At 34.1% G+C, this 19603-nt stretch overlaps 2 protein-coding genes across 2 annotated transcripts in view; one reads left to right on the top strand and one right to left on the bottom strand.

Moving 5' to 3' along the window:
- LOC127874053 (uncharacterized) overlaps positions 1-9071 on the top strand; it is a 44757-nt gene extending 35686 nt beyond the window's left edge. The window contains exons 8-12 of the mRNA XM_052418167.1: positions 322-507; positions 3093-3266; positions 4232-4471; positions 6459-6650; positions 7260-9071. The gene's annotated coding sequence lies outside the window, so the exon portion shown is untranslated. The remainder of the gene's footprint in view (positions 1-321; positions 508-3092; positions 3267-4231; positions 4472-6458; positions 6651-7259) is intronic.
- Positions 1-19603, bottom strand: part of LOC127874091 (uncharacterized) — a 331818-nt gene that overhangs the window by 149655 nt on the left and 162560 nt on the right. The window lies entirely within an intron of this gene.

The following is a 19603-nucleotide window of genomic DNA, read 5'->3' as shown; positions in this document are numbered from 1 at the left end:
TATGTATTTAAAAGAAATGTTCATGATATAATAATAGTTTTGATAGCGTATTCATTCAAAAAATGTATTATTGCAGGCGTATATATTGCTAAGGAATGGAGGCATGATGATTGGATACAATATCATTATTGGCTTAACCGTTCACAACATGCTATTTAGAGTATATAATATGACAAACAAAAACAGCGATTTGAAGGCTAACTGACCGCAGTCATATGGCCGAAAACTGGTAAATGTAAGGACAATTCTTTATCAACAAAAACAAACTTATTTGTATGGATGTCCATTAAACAAATACTAATTACATGATTTACTTTTCAGAGTCAGTTCCTTCAAGACTGTCTACAATCACAGATCGGTTCCAGTGTAACAACGCATTCTCTTAGATGTTGAAGCTAGAAGCTAGCTGACATTTATAAGGCATTGGCATCAACAGGTTATTGGCTCAGGACCTTAAGGCGAACTCTCATCACACCCTGCCCTCGATGTACGGCCAGTCTTACCCTGGTACTCATAATTGCCCTGCTCAGGGTCTGCGATTACTTCATTCACAAGGTAAGTTGTTGTTTTGTGTAATGTTTTAAGAAAGGTGTAAGAAAGTATGTTTGGGTTGGGGGATAAGTATGGGCGATCAATATGTCATTTAAAATTAGAATACAATTCATAACATTTTTCTGGATCTCAGCTAAGAGGTTTTGTTTTTTTCATGGCCTTTACTTAAACTTATTGTTTAAGAATTTTGGTAGATGATTTGTGTTTTTTTTAGGATAATACGGAATGGTAACATTGTTTATTAACCAGCCCAGATGTCAATTATTATCATTGTAATGGTATGGTTAAGGTATGCGAATAATAACTCTGTGCAATAACTCTGAGAAAAAAAATAGAGTGCTCATCCTTGGACAATCTCTCGTTGTAAGCCTTTTAAAAAATAGCAAATTGGTTTAAATTAAAATCAAATCTGCGACAGATATTGAAATATATGTTTGCATACATATTCAGAGTGTCTATTGACCTATCCCTGTAACTGTTATCAGCTTTTAGCAGCATTATAAACCCTTTTATAAGTCTGGTAGGGGTTTGCATTTTAGACGGAATCTACGTTCATAAAGTTTTTGTGCAGTAAGAACATATCTGTTTTACTACTGCATGTATTTAAGTTAAAAACCAAGGCCCATAACTCTGACCTGACATTTTTTCAGAATTATGCCCCTTTTTGTTGTGAGAAATTTAGGTTAGTGTTTGAGTGCAATAATTCCTATCTCTAACTGACATGTAGACATAGCATGGGTTACATACCGGGGCCAGTTGGCTCCAGTTCAAGGTCAACAATGTATAAAGGTTTGCGTTTGATAACAACAGGGTAACGAAATTGTTCTGTAATAATGTTTACATGTTAGTTTACATGCTGATCTGTTGAGTGATTGCATTTGGGGTCAGTGGATTGAAGTTAATTGTTACTAAAAATAGAAATAGAGTTTCAGCTCAATACTTTAAGTTTTGATTGAGGCAATTTTCTATAATTTAATGTACAGGTAGCTCACAAGCAGACCTATGTTGAGCTTGCATTTAGTTCCAGTTTGGTCAAGGTCACTGTTAAATAGAAAAATGGTTTCTGGCCAACAACTTGATTGGATCTGGATTGTGTAGGTAGCTTAAATGCAACCTTGCTTGCTAAGCTAATAACATTCTCCTGAATTAAGCAGTAAACATTTGAACATCTAATATCTTGGCATCAACACGTGTCTTTACTGATATTTCATATTTTAGTTTACATAATAATATTATACTGTTTAACTGCTACAGATATTCAAGTCCAAATATCTTTTTATGCCCCCTTCGAAGAAGAGGGGGTATATTGTTTTGCATATGTCGGTTGGTCCGTCGGTCCGTCCACCAGATGGTTTCCGGATGATAACTCAAAAATGCTTACGCCTAGGATCATGAAACTTCATAGGAATATTGATCATGACTGGCAGATGACCCCTATTGATTTTCAGGTCACTAGGTCAAAGGTCAAGGTCACAGTGACTCAAAATAGTAAAATGGTTTCCTGATGATAACTCAAGAATGCTTACGCCTAGGATCATGAAACTTCATAGGTACATTGATCATGACTGGCAGATGACCCCTATTGATTTTCAGGTCACTAGGTCAAAGGTCAAGGTCACAGTGACTCAAAATAGTAAAAAGGTTTCCTGATGATAACTCAAGAATGCTTACGCCTAGGATCATGAAACTTCATAGGTACATTGATCATGACTGGCAGATGACCCCTATTGATTTTCAGGTCACATGGTCAAGGTCACAGTGACTTGAAACAGTAAAATGGTTTCCTGATGATAACTCATAAAAGGCTTTCTCCTAGGATCATGAAACTTCATGGGAATATTGATCATGACTGGCAGATGACCCCTATTGATTTTGAGGTCACAAGGTCAAAGGTCAAGGTCACGGTGACCCGAAATAGTGAAATGATTTTTGGATGATAACTCAAAAACGCATACGCCTAGGATCATGACACTTCATAGGTACATTGATCGTGACTCGGAGATGACCCCTATTGATTTTCAGGTCACTAGGTCAAAGGTCAAGGTCACAGTGACAAAAAACGTATTCACACAATGGCTGCCAGTACAACGGACAGCCCATATGGGGGGCATGCATGTTTTACAAACAGCCCTTGTTTAAATTAATTTTACTAATACTCAAGTCACAGGTTCGATCCCCAACGTGGAAGCTTTCTTTAAATCTCACCCAAAGACACCAAGTACTGGTTCTAGGCCCAGGAAACGGACTCGATAGCGTTTATATAAGCCTAAAGCTTTCGATGCAATCGAGCTTAAGTAAACTAAATGTCGTCATGGAAATAAACATGATGACGTCATGCAGTGTTGCTTATTTTGCCTTATTATAAGTTTGATACTGTTAAATGAAACATGTACTGGGTAACATAAATTTGTTTCAGGGCTTCATACTGAATCTGAACAATGTGATACAGAGTAGTGAATGTATATTTGATTTAAGCTACACTCTCTGACCGTACGTGATACATAAGAAGCCATGTAACCGTAGATTATTTTCTTTCACAGCCCGATGATACAACAATTGTAACAGAACTCTCTCTGATGGCGCACAGCTTTACACGAAGCCAAACCAGCGCTTCATATTTAGCTACCAGCAGTATCCATGCAACCAAACCTTGATCACTCAGCAACAGCTAAATCAGCAGCAGGGATGGAGTTAGCCGTTTCAACGTCTGCTCAGTATGGTTTGTTTTAATATTGTGTAGTGGAGTTTAGAACGTTACTTGTAATTATGTCCCCCACTATAGTAGTGGGGGACATATTGTTTAGCCCTGTCTGTTGGTTGGTCTGTTGGTTGGTTGGTCTGTTTGCGCCAACTTTAACATTTTGCAATAACTTTTGCTATATTGAATATAGCAACTTGATATTTGGCATGCATGTGTATCCCATGGAGCTGCACATTTTGAGAGGTTAAAGGTCAAGGTCATCCTTCAAGGTCAGAGGTCAAATATATTTGGCCAAAATCGCTCATTTTATGAATACTTTTGCAATATTGAAGATAGCAACTTGATATTTTGCATGCATGTGTATCTCATGGAGCTGCACATTTTGAGTGGTGAAAGTTCAAGGTCATCCTTCAAGGTCAAATATATGTGGCCCAAATCGCTTATTTTATGAATACTTTTGCAATATTGAAGATAGCAACTTGATATTTGGCATGCATGTGTATCTCATGGAGCTGCACATATTGAGTGGTGAAATGTCAAGGTCAAGGTCATCCTTCAAGGTCAAACGTCATATAGGGGGACATTGTGTTTCACATACTCATCTTGTTTTGAATGTTGTATCTGCCTAATGTAATCCCTCTCTTCATTCATTTAAGAAACAACGATATTTTGATAAAGTTACTAAGAAAACAATATATACAAAACATATAATTGCAAATTTTATAAAGCAGTATATATCATATATATATATATTGTATTGCATAATGCATCGAAAACACTTATGCATATGCTTGAAAACTAATAAATTAGTAGTGCAACAACAAAAATATGAATTCTTTAAAACTTTAATTTAATTAGAAAAAAAATCATTAAAGGGACCTTTTCACAGATTTTGGCATGTATTGAAGTTTGTCAATAAATGCTTTAAATTAATACATGTACACATTGGAACTAAAAAGCTCCCACTCTTCTGTCTAGGTTGCCTCTCAGAGCCAGTCGGCTTGCTGTGTTGCTTAGCCAATCCACTACTTATGTCGCAGCACAATATCTCATCTGGATCCATTCCACTGCTGGCGCAACAGCAGGTCTGTTCTCTGTACAGAGACGTTTCTATGACGATGAAGTCCTACAACTTGCCCAGTACTTGCTTTTGCGTCAGGGTCAGGTTCAAGGCCTCATGGGCTTTGGTGGTCTGGGCAAGATGGGAATGTTAGACAGGTAAGATGGCACATGGTCCGTTTAAATTAAGATCTTGGTGCAAACTTTTTGTCTTCAATATTTAAATAACACAATGATTATTAAATTAATTGTTTGCCTTGGTCCATTAAACACGATGTTGACCTGTATAACTTGTTGTTACATCACATTGTTAAAATATCACAATACAAATAGTAGATAAACTTTTTTTATACTAAACCTTTTTTATACATTTGATTTAATTTATATTTATTTCTCTAGACACAAACATAAACGCCCATAAAACAAATCTTGCAAAAATGTAAGCCATTGCAGCTTAATATCAAATTAACATTATTATAATCCATTGCAGTAACAGAGATATAGATCTAAATAGATATTGATCTCAGATATAAATTCACTTGCACAAGTTTTGGCCTCCACAGCTAATTATCAACCTAAAGTTTCATATTTTCATATTTCACTTATGAAATATATTGGAAAAAAGGCATTATATCAGATAATTTTAATGGCAATTCATATTTTACTCCCTGATTTAAATTTCTGTTCTTAAAAAAAAAATCATCAATTCATGTTTTTACAATTGCACATTTTACACCAATGTTTGAAGGTCTTAGTCATTAACATGTTGTAGTGTCCAAGTACCTGATTACTTACTCATCAAGACACATAGGGAAAAAATGGAGTCACTAAGGCACTTTCTATTTTGAATTTAATCCCTTATTGAAAACGTGAATATTGTTTTATACATTATCAAGAACAAACCTTTGTCCTCTGTAGAATATCGTTTATGGTTTTGGGAATTTTTTATTGCAATACTTTATTTTTATTAGAAATTATTACAATATAATGAGAAACATATTATTAAAGTACACTTTTGTATGATTAAACAATTATTTGATAGTCACAAAGGTCTGTTTCCCTCATTCGAAATTACTTTGACAGTTTTTCTAAACATTGGTTTAGTAAAGGTCAAAATGATGTAGATCACAAGTTCATCGAAATATTATATTCTTTAAAAAGCCATTGACTGGCCACTTCAAAACCTGACATGTTGGACAAGTGTTGGATGACGACTATCAAATATTGATGTATTTTACATGTACTTTTTGTAAAGTGACAAAATTATCAAAGTTGGATTACTTTTTGTGCATATTTTTATTCAATAATTTTGAAATCAAAATGTTTAATGGTGTTTTTGTTAAATCAAATGCGTATTTATGCTTTTTATACTTATGTTATGCTGAGCTTTAGTTATATTGTGTTGCTTTATGCTTTTATCCTCACTTATGGCAAATCATATTGTATCGCAAAATGCATAAATGTAGCACAACTTTTATGATTGCATTATGCAATGATGGACATAACCGGGCTAGCTAATTCAGTTTGTAAAGTGCTGGACTAAACAACTGAAAATGACATGTTTGACCTTTAGCCAAGCCATATAACATCGGCTGTGATTAGTCATGAAATTATTGCCACGGTCATTCATCTCGTACCTCTGATTTGCGAAAGGCAGTTATCAGTTATTAAGGTCAACCAGAATATAACCAGAATACCCCCCCCCAAAAAAAAGGGGGTGAGTATGTTAACTGATGGCATTTATATGACTGAAATACTGTTTAAAACAGTGGCAAATGCAAATAAAGAATTATATAACTCAATATTATACTAATATATTGTAGTACATATATATGGTATGGTATTGCAATATGCATATAATGTAATGAAAAACAAAATAAGTTATTCCATTGTATTTTGTGTCCCCATAATTCAACAAACAACAAATCCTAGTTGTTTGTATGTTAATGGTGAAAAAATTCATTCATAAAAGCTCCGTGAAAACGTATGGGAACAATGTGTATAATATCATGTACACCTGGATATAAAATGGAAGGCGCATTATGTTATGCATTTGTTTAACCACTTAATTTTGTTGTTGTGAGATATAAAGATAAAGTTGTTTAATTTTTAAAAAATGCTGTTTTTGCAAGATTGCGCATTGCAGCAACAACAACAGTTAAGAATAGAGCAACAGCATAATAGACAGACACAGCAGCCATGGCCACAACACCAACAATAGCAGTAACAGATGATGGCTTAGCTTCATCAGCAACAGCAGCAGCAGGAGCAACAAGATCTTTAATCAATGGGCCATTTAGACGTCACTTTAGAAATTCAGAAGATCTTCATGAAAGAAGTAAGTTGTTGTAAAGTCAATATTTAGTGTAGTTTAACCCTATTTATTAAGCATGTTTACAACGAAGTTTAAAAATCCTGGTTACTAGATTTGGATATTACAGGCAGGACTTAGAAGTCGTGCATGGAGACCAAGTGAAACTAAAAAAATGTTTTTTCGCTAAAATGTTTAGTTTGGAAGGAGATGTTACACTGACATTTTGTGTTGGTAGCTTGTATGCAAACCTAGCTTAGGTTGCCCAATGATTGAAAGTAAAGTTATAAATAAACTGTTGAAAGCTTGGGATCATACTAGGGACATCTTGTTTGCAAGGCAGGCCCCATGTCCATTCTACCTTTACGACAAAACCCATTTTTATTTTACATTATCTTACTGGCATTTGCAGCTATATGCTAGCCTTCATAGGAGAAAGAAATGTTATGACAATAAAGAAAAAGCCAAACTTTAACAATTATTGTTAAATTAACGTTTAACGTTAACATTGTGTTAATTACTGTACAAGATTGAATAACTGATAGGTTAATGGATGGGGTTGTTTATTTTTAAAGATTCCAGTTTTGAATAGCTTTGAAGGCAAGTTTTGTGAGTTTATTTTTTGTTCTTTTTTAGCTCGGCTGTTTTCAGAGAGGTATTTCCTGAGGTACTGTCATAGCCAGCGACGGAGTCATGATAAAACCTTGACATTTTGCTCCAAAATCAAAGTGCTTCCACCTACAACTTTGAAACTTTATAATGTAGATGCACCTTGATGAGTTCTACACGCCACACCTGTTTTTGGGTCATTAGGTCAAAGGTCAAGGTCACTGTGAAAACAATAATCTGACAAGCTCTCATTTATTCAAAACTGCACCCGCATCCTAGCGTTGGCACTTGTTATGTGGTGCTCTTGTTTAATACATTTTATGCCCCCAAAGGAGGGCATATAGTGATCTGACGGTCCGTCTTTTTGTCACACTTTGCGTTTACGTTTCTGCGTTTAGGTTTCAAAAAATGCTCATAACTTCTATGTCTCTTCAGAAAGCAACTTGATATTTGGCATGCATGTGTATTAAATGGAGCTGCTCATTTTGAGTGGTAAAAGGTCAAGCTCTTCCTTCAAGGTCAAAGGTCAAAAAAACAAATCCAAGGGAAGTAATAAGCTTCACAGGGAGACAATTATCTGTACCTGCCAAATGATAAAAAAACAATTAATAAATCAAAGCGGCGCATTAGGGGGGCATTGTGTTTCTGACAAACACATCTGTTTTTTTATTATTCCTTACACTGTATGTTTTGCGTTTCAATAACATATCCAAAGAATTGATTTAAACAATTATGAACAAGTTCCTTTTTAATTACAGTTTCATCTTTTCAAGATAACAAAATGACTGCACAACATCACATGAGGACAAAAATGGACATGTCCTTTTAAAAATTGTTCATTTGTTTACAGTAAATGAATTACCTATGGAACACGAATATATTAATGAACATCTACCTTTAAATATTATTCTGTCATTAATAGTTAAAGAAGTAACATCTGAACATTGCATCTATGACTACAATGAGGAGGTGATACACCCCAAGAAAAGGGAGGAGACAAAGAAATACTATGAACATTTTTAACAGCTTTACTTAAAATTGGCATATATGTTTTTTTTTTAGTTCAAACCTTATTAACAAAATTTGCAGTTGAATGAAGAATGTTTTTGGTGAAAGAAACCTCAATATCAGTGATAGATATAATACATTGTATTTTTAATGCAGTAAAAATATATTAATAAAAGCACTGTTTTTTGTTCAACATCGTCAGCCAAACATTGTCAGTTACTTTCCCTGACAAATGAAAATGTGTGTAGAATATCTACAAACATGCGACCTTCATAAAATATCAACAAACCTATCTAATAGCGATGAAGATTCACAAATTATGATGCTGGTTGACGCTTCATTCCCATCATACTTATGAAAAACAACAATGTTTGACATTTGAACACACACGTCAATGATGTCACAATACACATATATAAAAAGTTTTAGCTTTGCTGTCGTATTTTTTATTATTGTACATAGGAATCAAATACAAAGAAAGTTTGTTGCTTTTGGTGATTAATTAAATACTTGTTGTCAATCATAGTTTTAGAAACTCGTGAACTTGTTGTTTTCTATCGCCAAAATCATCAAATATCGTTTATTTTAGTTTGATTCAAGGAATGACTACACAATTTCTAGTAGTTTTCCAACTCCAAATTTAAATGCAAGAAGATTGGTTTTGATGATATCTGTTTATTTAAGCTTGCTTACATGTATGTGAAAGCCTATGAATCTCTGAGACACTCAAGTCTGTTTACTGGGTGGAACCATAACATCGGTCCTGTACATTTGTCCAAAATATGATTGCATTTTCTCTTAAACTATTTGTTCCTTTTCTCAACCGACTTTTTTCCAGTAAATATGGATTGCATGGCATTGAGTTTGGTTTGGAAGCAGTTACTATCGCAGAACTCGAGCCAGCAAAGGTCATCCTAACAGGAATCCAGTATCTCCATGGTGCAGGACCCACTGTCTATGAACGTTGTGGAGCTTGAACCTTGGGTGAGTTTGCAAGACAAACGCAGGCTATTGTTATGGCCCCACATACAGAGGAGGGTGGAATCATATAGATTTCCCTTTGTTCCTCCATATGTCATTCTTTTCGTCTTAAATTTGTCTCGAGCTTAACTTAGAAAAGAATACTAATTCTGCAGTTTATAAAACTCTCCAAACATATAAACCAGCATTTGAACTTGCATTCTTTGATCTTTGTGTTTTGTTTCTTTTGAGGTTGAAGGAGTTTCAAGACAAAAAAAAATCTGGCAAGCTTTCATTTATTGAAAACTGCACCCGCAGCCGAGCGTGGCACCCGTTATGCGGTGCTCTTGTTATTTATTATAGCCTTATAACAAGGGATACCACGCTATGGCAGAACTGTTCATAATCTCCTGCTTTTATTGGTACAAGACAAAAAGATAAACTGAAATTTGCAATAACGTGTCTTCCTTTCTTTCAGACGCCAATTGACAAATCCAAACCGTCCAATCAGAAACAGAAAGACAGTCTGTTGCAGCGGTTAGTCCAATCTAGGATGCTCAGTGATAAACATAAATTAACACTTGCTAGTCTCTAATTGCCTGCATTGGCTGTGTTAAAGTCTTGCTGTCCGTTCTGTACACTTACAATGGAAGCCCTCATCTTAGAATTTTGGGATATGTTGAAACTCAGTGGCATTGTGCAGACTAACATTGCAGAATGACAAAGAAGTACAAGCCCTGTGACCAGCAATCAACTAATGTGGCAAGCTATGTTGTGTCATGTGACCAGCCAAGCTGTGCGTAAAGAGAAAACTATAGTTCGTGTCTTGTGGGATTTATGACGCTTTCAGTGATTTGCTGTTATATGTTTTTGTGATATATATAGTTAATTATAATCAAGTGAAGATTACTTGTTTAAAGTAATTATGTAAAGTATTCTTTTAAGTTCAAAAGAGTGCAAGCCTGTGTTGCTACTTTGTCTGTATTCCGAAAGTTTGATCCAGATGTTGATAAAACATAGAACATAAACTTATTTTTTATTACATTGATTTCAAACTTAAGCAAAGTTGTTTAAATAGTATTGTTAACTTGAATAAATTTTCAAACATTTATCGGCTTTTTTCATGAAATAAGACAAACTACAGTATTGTTTTTGCCAGTAATATAGTAAGACGTGCTAGTTAAAAGAAATTGTTAAGAAAGATTCATGGACGCTTCTATTTTGATTTGCCTGTCTTTGTGTCTGTATACAATTCTCATCAGTTTGCACATTATAGTGACTTTTTAAACAAGAATCTTGAGTAGTGTCAGAAAATTATAAAAGAAAAATATTAATCAATTAAGGACAAAATTATTTTATCTTCCGTAAGCTGATAATAGACACAAAACCTAAATTATCATCATTTGATGGAAGATTATTTTAATTAAATGAAATTTGGAAGATTATCTTAATTTGAATTGTGATGGATTGTTAAATGATTAGAAAATATCTATTATTAAGTGGAATGCTTTTATTTTTTTTTTAACTTAAGATTTTAATTTTTCTTTTAGTAAGCATGCATCAAGATGACATAACTTGTTAGTAATTGCTCATGATATGATTTTCTTTAGCTAATTGTGAATGACACAATTTGAATTATTACTTTAATGTTTATCGTTAGTTTTGATCTTTGTATTGGGACACAATACTTCATGATGCTTTGTATAAACTGTGCATACTCATATAAAAAAACAAATTTGTAAGTGAGTAAATGAGTGAATAATTTTACCAAGTCAATATATATTTACATTGTGCCATTGTGGATATTAAGCAAAACAAATCATTTGCTGGTGTCAATTGTAAAAAAAATCATTTCGATCAATTAACTGTTTTATGTTATAATTTTTTATGTACATCTTTTAGATGCAAGGCAATAGAAAGAACCTAAATGGCAAATAAAAACACTTGAATACCATTCTTTTTATCTGTCCAATAATAATTTAAGCAAATGCTTGAAAAAATATTTAATTAAAAATATTAATATCTGGAAAATTTGATATCAATTACATACAAGGGAGAGCAATGTGATGTGGTTTGAATTTTCAATAACTGCAATTGTTAATAAATGTTCTATTATAACTTTAGATACAATTGAATTCTCATTGCACCACAAACACTTGTTTATGTGTTGTAACAGAATTTATATGTAATCAAATTTATTTTTAAAAGATATTAAATTTCAATGACAATACAGTGTTGATATTTTTGTAATTCTTAATTTTATTATCACATGTTTTGAAAAAATGTCACTTAAAGATATACATGTATTTTATACTATAATTATGATATAATACTTGCTAATTATTCTATGCTTGAAATATGGCTGATATTTAATTTTGATAGTTTACCAGTTGTGTTACAGTATTTTTCACGTTGACCTCTCCACATCAACCAGGAGTGCAATCACAGGAGCAAGTTTCAATAAATCTCCCAATTTAAAACTGCAAAAAATGTCAGAATTTCCAAAAAATTTGCTTTTTTATTCAAGTTGTTTGAATGGCTGTTTTTGTTCTGTTGTTAAACAATTAAAATAGGTTTTAATATTTAAACAACATGTCATATTTCAATCATATCATATTGATTGTAACATAGAAAACAAAATAAACCTTTTTTGATTAATTTGTGTGCATGTTAAGTAAAATTAAATGGTAACCATACCAGTACATGTATACTTATTATTAAAATTTTACAAAAGTGGGATGCCATTTTAAAATCATGTCTTCATTTGTTCGTCTTACTCAAAAGTGACCTTTTGCAGTGGAAAGGCTCTGTTGCATAAAATAAACTTAATCAAAAAAGCCCCAAGGCATTTTTTGATTGCTTGTGTACCACATAATTATCAGGGATTTCTTAATTTACTGCATGATTTTTTACACACCAGTTTGACCTTCGTTGATATTTTCTTAATATCTGTGACCTTATTGTTAAGAGTATTTTACTAGTACATGTTGAATTATTTCTGTTAAGTGTAACCGAATATTTGATAAATTTATTTAAACATGTTTAACTGTCTTTGTAATTATATTGAATATTTTCTATAGTAGTTCATTCAATTACCAGTGTTTTGTTGAGCCAAATCACATTATATGAATCATGGTGTAGGGTCAACCACTACTATAATCAGTGGTTTATTTGTAGAGGGATATAATCATGTGTTTGTATATTTGTGTACTTGATAAACCAAGTTTGTTGTTCCAATGTTGCTAAGGTATATATCTATCCCTGAAGTTGTCATATTATTGTACCTTGACTCTGTGTTGCTATCACAATTGAAAAAAAATCAAATTCGTTTTCCGACTTCTATATAACTTCATTATTTTAAACAAGAAATATCTTTTTCAAAGATATACGGCGTTGATGTTAATTGTTTTTGTTGGTTTTAAAGGATCGTCATGAAAATAAGATCAAGTTATGACTCATGTCGGGGATGTTTTTTTCTGAACAATTCTCAGTCGGATGATATGCATATAAGTTTAAATGAGGACGAACATACATATAATAATATCAGAGACCCTACTCCGATACTGTAAAATGTCCAACGAAGGCTAGAATTTGTGAAAACAAGCTTGGAGATGAAGATGTGGTGTGTCACTCTACTTATAAATCGCCTGGTCAACCACACGACATGAGCGCTCCAGATATAAAGTACAAGGAATATCTATAAAAAGACGTTAATTGCAAACATACGATTTCAAAATAGACAATTTTATATAATTAGACGTAGTTAAATTAAAAACTAAATATTGCTCAACGTCAACGTGCACCACATGTTTATCTTGTATCCGTCGTAAATCTATTATTTAGTAACTGTATTTTTTTTTTCATACACTGTTTATAAAGTTTATACGATTTATTATGGTATATATCGCGATGTGTTCACGTATATATTGGATTATATAATTTAAGAATAGTGTCACTGTGTCTATTTACTGAATAAATGAAATATTTATCAAGCACTCGTTTAATCAGATATGAACAGCTCATACGTGTGGTTAGATAATTACACAATTTTCCTTATATCATGATACTATTCTATTTCGGTATATTTGTTCTCACAGTGCAATTTAACGATAGGTTGTCAATTATTTCTTTCCATAGAAGTCATGTTATTTTATATCTTGAACGCCTAAAAATGCACACTCAACTTGGATACAAACGAATTCTGTTAGTATATCAGTCCGCGGTCACACTTTTATTCCGTTTAAAATCATGAGAATCATTTATTACAGAGCTTTCATATTACATATGGTGGTCGGTATTTATGTGTTGATTTGTGTTTAGTAGGTCAATAGTGACGGCTTTGCCATATCAATATATGTGTCAGAGATTGATTTATCGAAGAAAAAAACGCTTGCAACTCTTTATTGCATATGAACAACGGAAGATATGCGTTATCAATCAACAAATAGCTCGTTACCAAGCATTATGACGTCTATATACGCCCCGCCCCTTTTAGGGGGCATTTGGTAGACATGATATGTCACCCTTGAGAGGATTTTGATAAAACCCGACCCCCCCCCCCCCCAGATAACTAAAAGCGGCTTTGTTATATTGTAGGGTCTTATTTTTTCGCTACTTTTCTGCTTTCTAAACGAGGAGGCACTTAACTATCTCTAGGTACAAACTACTTTTTACTGTTATATGCACTTGTGTCTCATGAATATTCACAAGTCGACAAAAGTTGTTTTAGTTCTTTACCTCAGTTTTCATGACGATATATAACCCCGTGGATTTCGATCTTTTTTTAGACCGAATGCAAATTAGCGAGAGAAAACATATTTCACTAAGTAGCGAATACTTACTATTCTAAAACTGCAATTTTCTTTAAGCATTAATGCTTGTGCGTAAAGCGTCGTCCCATATAAGCCTGTTCAGGCTAACCTGTGACGACACTTTACACAAATGCATTAAACCCCGTTTTCCCAGAACGAGGTTCATAACTGCTCCGCTCCTACAAAAATTCACTCAATGTTTATCGTTATATTTTTCTTTAAAATTAAAATCCAAAATAACAAGTTAAAGGTTTGAATATCTTCGTACTTGAACAGAATTCGCATCTGTATTCAGTTTATTTTTCAATTGACAAGTAAACAGATGTTCGTTTTTATTTACAAAACAAAACAACAAAATTTCACTTTATTTAGAAACAATGCTATATTTTTTGGAATTCGGTCATATAACTACAATGTATTGCAGTATATAAATATTCCTTTCACCTGATTTCGGACCCGCGTCGTGTGGATGAACAAATCGTCATGGTTACCACTGGATAATGTTCCGGTGTCGTTATAAATGTAATAAATGCCTTTTCCCAAGCTGCCAGCAAAACTACAAACGATTCAAAGATTTATCTTGATGGATTGATTATCATAAAAAGTGCTTTTTTTTGTTTGTTTAAGAGCTTAATCTGTTTGTTTAAATATAATGTCTGCTTTCTCAATTAAATCTACATTGTTTTTTTTTTGCCGTCTGAACGATCTGTGATTAAAGCCAATTAAGAGGAAAACCAAGTATTAAGTCTTATATTTAGTACTTGTAAAACTGTTGGTACATGTACATGCGTTGTCAGTCAAGACCATTACTTTTAGAAGGTGATTGTGTATGACAAATGCACACGGAAGTGCGGTGCTTCTGTTACCGGTGGCGCTTTTGGGGTACCCGGACGAGCAAGATGGTTCCGTCGTCCTTTCGTATGCACTCCGAACGGATATCGCGTCCTGTCTTGCATCTGACGGCACTATCTCCCGGATATGACAAACGGTCCTGAACTCACAGACCGCCTGTGACCTCATTTAACCAATGAAACGTGTATTCTGTTTTCACGATACGATAAAAATGCCAACGAAAATAAAATAAACATTAATTCATATCTGTGGGTATATTATTTACATTCATGGTGTACATAAGCTGTTCGTACGAGATATAAAGCTCATAGCAGTTACTAAGCCCTTTACATAAACCTTCGTATGGCACTTTTTGTTGTGGGGAGTTTTTATTTAGCATAACCTATTGGGAAGTGTTTAATGATCTTAAACATTTCCGTCTTCGAAAATAAAACCAATATGGCTTACGCAGTTTTCGAAGAACACAGACGATAAGGGAAAATGTTACGCCACTTCAATATACGTCTTATGAGCAAGCAATCTTTCTTGTGTAACTCCTATTCGTTCAGAATTATGAGTTGTGTGCTGACCAACATAAGCAATAAGTTCAATGATCTTGCAAACCATTACCTTAATATTGAATATTAAAAATTAACATTTGAAGATAGGTGTTCCTGAAAAAAAAAAACTTTAAAAACATCATGAACACTATATTAAGGTTTAATAAAGTAATCTTAGATGCCGGTATATGAAAAAAGTATTTGAATAACATACACGTATACCAAGGAGCCGCGTTCTAGAAAAATGTCCGCCCAAAATGGGTTTTCGTTAAAGATACATGTACTTCATTTAAACAAACTATTCCATAAAAGCGGAAACACTGTCGTCCGTGATTAGCCTCTGCGGACTGCACACTCTAATCCAAGACGACACTTAACGCACATGGCCTAAGCTCAGTTGTCCCAGAACCAGGTTCATAAGTGGGATTGGGGCTTTCAGATAGAAGAGAGTTGAATACTATGTTACGGACAACACGCCGCAGTTGTTGAATCTTAAAACTAAAAGACACTAACGAGAAGAATGCACGATTACATTCAAACTAATGCAGTAAACAACAAGTGAAAATGTTTGCAATTACTTCTTTCAAAACAGCATTTTGAAACAAGTATGCATTCTTTCATTATTCGACGGTTTATATAGATGGGTGTTCTCTTTTTCTATACCTTTCTTATTCTTCACATATGTACTGTTATAGTCAATGCAAGTCATGTATCAGGTTTTGTCAGATGAATTGTAAGTACAACGACTTTTTACTTAGCTCAATATACATTTAAGGCTGCGCATACATCGTGCGAGGCGAGTAATCAGCCGTAACATTAATTGATGTTATAGAGTACCATGCTTTCCCAACCATCGACGTAATATTATGACAAACGTTAGCTATACCCTGTTTTATTACGTAATTGTGTTTACTTCCGTTGCGTCATTTAACGTTTCTGATTGAATATCAAAAGCAACATGATTTAACATGGACAATTATCCTAACTTTCAGTATACTCGTTGTTTTCGTTGGCAAAGCTAGGTCACATGTACATGTTTTTATCTATATTAGGCAAGTTGCTTTTTATATGCAGTCAGTATCATTAAATGACCTCCTGGAAGTAATGAAAACGTCAAAATGACGTCATTAGATACATTATAATCTGCTCTGTCTTTACGGTTTGCTTGAAAATGAATGGTGCTCGGTAAGATAAATTTGTTATACGTCTTCTTACTGGTCCGCACGATGTGATACAGGACAGCACACGTATATTAATCACTAACCAATATTAAAGCTCAATTGGTCGTTATCGACTAAGCTACTCCTTAAAAGTAGTTTACTAAATGAACCCTGGGTACGGAAATACGCTTAAAGCCATTTGACTATACCCCAGGGTATTTTAGTATACATCTCCCGTACCCCGTACTTTGTAGTATACTAAAGATTATACCCGGGGTACTTTTAAGTAATACCTGAGCCTACAATGACCAATCGATTTATATCAAAACATACGGAGTAAATAAGAAACCGTGTGACAAATTATACACGGTCAGCATGTGACTTCATTTAAATAAAGATAAACGTGTATTCTCTTCGAGCTAAGATAAACATGCACTGAGATCAAAAACATACATTAATTCATCTCTGTGGGTATATTAGGATTAACATTCAGGGTATACATTTGCTTTTCATACGAGATCTAAAACCCTTCGATTGCGGAGTGCTTATTATTCATAACATAGGAATACTAATCCCTTTACCTTATGAGTTTGGTTAGTGTCGATGTTATTAATGAACAAGTTAACTGACTAATAATTTATTTATTTATATACCGGTACATTAAATGCATATTCTACCACAGTCGAACACGCATGCATATAAGAATGAGAAGGAAGCTTACCGTGGGCTATTACCCCGATATACCAACGATTGTTAGTATGACGTCACTTTGATTATCCGCGCACTGTTTATGAATGAAGACGACGTCATTTGATTTCATCGTTGTGGTGACGTCACGTTTTCGCGGAAAAGTGGATGAAGTTCGGTTAATATAATCCGCATTTATAACCTTTAAATCGCGTATAACTTATTAATGAAATTGTGTTAGAATCAAAATAATCGACGTGTAAGCGTTGGTTATTGCGGTAATAACCAACGGTTCGTCGTTCCGATGCTTGTTTCCAAACAACTCGGGCTACGCCCTCTTGGTTTAATTACTACGCATCGGAACTCCAAACCGTTGGTAATAACCACACTAACCAACGCTTACACGTCGATTATTTCTTAAAATATATACCCCTGAATTAATTACCGGTTTTAATACTCATGTTGCAACAATTCTGTTTGTATTATGTCTCAATCTACACACCTCAAATAAGCCTTTTTCTTTGACAACTAGGTTTAATGCATGTGCATAAAGTGCCGTCTCATATATGCCTGTTCAGTGTGCACATGCTATTCAAGAAAGACACTTTCCGCTGAAATAGTAATTTTCGTTGAAAGGAATTCTCTACTTAAAGTTTATGCTTAAAGAGTTGTATCTGATTTGCCTGTGCACACGAACAAGCATTTAGCTCAGTTGTCACAGACCGATGTTTAAATAAATACGTACTAAGCATGTCCATATAGTTCTTAGCAATCTTCTTTCATCGTTTCACGTGTTTAATAGCGCAGACTTCTCTAAACATATTACTGTTTGTTTTCTCCGGAAACCACCTTAGTCAATTTTGAAGCGAATTGTATTTTAATTTTTATTTGAACGGCGGCTTCATGATACACATTTTGCAAGAATATGACCAGAATATATTAGATAATATCTTATCATAAGGCATAGCTATGGTATGTGAGAAAATCCCTGCACGACAATTGGAACACGATGTAACATCCAAAACTGCGTATGATTTAGTTAACACTTGGTCAAAGTCAAGAACCTCGTGAAAACATAACGCTACGCTCTTGGAAGAATGGATTTAATGCATGCGTAAAGTGTCGTTGTAGGTTAGCCTGTGTAGTCTGCACAGGCTTTTCAGAAACGCCGCTTTTATGGAATTTTGCGTTTACAGAAAGTGGATTCTAAAAGACAATCCTGTGAAGGCGGAAAGTGTCGTCCCTGACTAGAATATGCTGACTGCACAGTTTAATCTGGGACGATAATTTACCCACATGCATGCAACCCAAGTGTCGTCCCTGACTAGAAGGTGCGGATTTCACAGTCTAATCTGGGACGATAATTTACCCACATGCATGAAACCCAGGTTTTCCAGAACGAGGCTCTATTCTGTACTGTGCACGGAATAGATCACTTAAGGATCAATAACATGCACGTGGGCAATTGATAATGGCATACACGCATATATTTAAAAAATAAAATCGCGTGTATAATGATAAGCGGTAGATCAGCCTCAATTTCCCTTAATAACTCGTGTTTCGCTCTCCGAAAAAATACCAAATATGGCTCATGTAGTTTCCAAAGAACACAGACGATAAGGGAAACGGTTACGCCTCATCGATATCCGTCTTATGAGCAGTCTATAAACGACATCTTATTATTGCGTAAGTCATAATAGTTCAGAAACACGAGTAGTGTGCTGACCAATTAAGCAATAAGGTCCGTGATCTTCCAAAGCAATACCTCAATCATGAATATTTAAAAATAAGACATTTATGGAATGAGTGTTCCTGAAAAAAAGAAACTTGAAAACATTAATCAAAAAATATTTTATATTAAAATACAATAATCTTAGATGCCGGTACATAAAAAAGTTAAATGATTTGAATAACATACACGTATACAAATGAGAAGCGTTCTGGGAAAACTGGGCTTAATGCGTAAAGTGTCATCTTAGATAAGCCTTGCATTCCGCACCGGCTTATCAGGGACGACACTTACCACTTTTAATGATTTTATTTTCGTTTAAGGAGGTGTCGTCCAAATTTAAAATCCAGTTTAGACGGTAAATGTCGTCCCTGATTAGACTTACACACTTTCGCACATGTATTTAGCCCAGTTATCCCGAAGAGCGGCTCAAACTATAACGGGGCATATTCTCACTCCTGAGAACAAGGACCAATGCACTTCCATAGAGGAATTTTAATGTAAAATTCCTTTCTAATAAGGAAACGTAAGTTATAGTACATTTACAAATAACAAACATCGATATGCTGAAATAAGAAATCTTTATTTAGAATATCAGAAGAATTGTTTTAATGGCATCTTATAC

The sequence above is a fragment of the Dreissena polymorpha genome, chromosome 1 (assembly GCF_020536995.1).
Source record: "Dreissena polymorpha isolate Duluth1 chromosome 1, UMN_Dpol_1.0, whole genome shotgun sequence".
Lineage (NCBI taxonomy): Eukaryota > Metazoa > Mollusca > Bivalvia > Myida > Dreissenidae > Dreissena > Dreissena polymorpha.
This window is presented reverse-complemented; position numbering and strand designations above follow the sequence as displayed.